Source organism: Pteropus medius, unplaced genomic scaffold, assembly GCF_902729225.1.
Source record: "Pteropus medius unplaced genomic scaffold, Ma_sr-lr_union100, whole genome shotgun sequence".
Lineage (NCBI taxonomy): Eukaryota > Metazoa > Chordata > Mammalia > Chiroptera > Pteropodidae > Pteropus > Pteropus medius.
Window position 1 is genome coordinate 1,257,984 of NW_024342475.1, and position 1,849 is coordinate 1,259,832.

The following is a 1,849-nucleotide window of genomic DNA, read 5'->3' on the forward strand; positions in this document are numbered from 1 at the left end:
AGCTATCTGTGCCAGGGCTGGGAAGGGGTTAGGGGTGACTCAGCCCCCCCATCCCATCACCCCTCACCCCCGCAGAGCTTGAGATCTCAAAGCTTCTAGAACACCATCCCAAACTCTTCCTTCTCTGCCTCCCACCATTCCTGAGACTCCTTGCGCTCCATTTGCTGAATAATAATAGTAATGTCACCTACTTATGAAGTTCTAATCTGTTCCCACGTGAAGCATTTTACTTATACAGTCTCATTAATTTATTGCAGACTGAGGTTGCTACCATTATTATTCAGGGATAGGAAACCATAGTGGTTGAGAGCCCAAATTCTGGAGTTCGGAGGCACTTGGGTTCAAACCCCAGCCCTGCCACTGACCAGCTATGTGATGAGCATATGATTTCTCCTTTTGGGGCCTCCATATCCTCATCTGTAAATGGGGTTCATAATGATGGTTCAACTTCATGGGGTGGCAAAAAAGATACAGTAATTCCTCAGAGCCTGGCAGAGAGGAAGCCTCTGTGAGTCTATGGAGCCGATTGTATCCACCAAGGATATACTGGTAAATGTGTAACAATCAGTTGGGGTGGAGGACTCAATTCAAGCGTTTGTCGATTTCCGTGGTGCAAATGTTCCCACCATGGCTAATGTCAAGGTGACGTCACTGAAAGCACTTTTTAGGGTAAGAGACGTTCAGTAGCCCATCAAACAGCAGTTTCACTCTGCAGACACAATGATGTAAGAAACCTCAGGATCACAGAGAATGGTAAAATAATTAGGATATGATGAGTATTTATTACCTTTGTTTTAAATATATTTAATTGTACGTTTGCATAATTTAAGTTTTAATAATGGCTGTTTAACAACCAGTTCTAAAATCCCTGAGACTTTTAACAATCAGTTGCCCCAAGCCAGCTCCAACACACTCTGTTATCATCGCACCCATTTTTTAGAAAGAGAAACTGAGGCTTAAGAAGATGGTCAGACGGGGGCAGGGCATGGACCCCACCCAAGGGCTGTGTGAGTCTGGGGCCGGGGCTATGCAATGCCACTCTTTCCCTCATCCCATTCTGGTCTAGGGGTTAGAAGTGCTCCTCACGGCACTGTGTGACCTCAGCAAAGCCCTTGTCCTCTCTGGCCTCAGTTCACCCATTGGTGGGAGCTGAGCCCTGCAGGTCGCTTCGTACCTGCTTCGACCCTGCCAGAAAAGCAACATGTGGCTCCTCCCCCTCACTTAATAGATGGGAAACTGAGGCCTGGAAAGGGCCAACGCCTGCCCTGAGTGACACAGCTGGACAGAAGAGTCCTCAGACCCTGGCTGGGGTGCAGAGCGGAGGGGATTGCAGCTCAGGACCGTGTGGTCTTGAGTTTTCCGGAAGGTGGGAGGCGGCATTGCTAGAGAAGGTCACTCCATGAAGCCGCGCGGCCCCGAACACACCCCTCCAGTCCCCTAAGCCTTGTGTCGCAAGAGCTTCCTGGACCCCATGACTGGGGACAGAGCGGGCTGAGAGGGAGAAGGTGGACAGTGCCATCTGCCTGGTTCTTGCCTCTGGGGGTGTCTCTGCCTCTTTATCTCCATTCTCTTCACAGGTCTTTGCGTCTCTCTGTGTGTATCGCTTTGTCTCTTTCTGTTTCTCCCTCTGACTCCGTGTGCGGGTCTCTCAGCCTTTGTGGCTCTGTGTCTCTGTTCTCTATCTCTCACTCCGTCTCTTTGTGTCTCTCTTTCCCTACGTTTCTTTCTCTGTCTCTCTCTTTTGGTGTCTCTCTCTCTCTCTCTCTCTCTGCGTCTCTGCATGCCCTCTGCACGTCTGGCGCCCTTCTCTTCCGGTGACTCGCCACTCTCCCGTGAGAACCTGCTACCG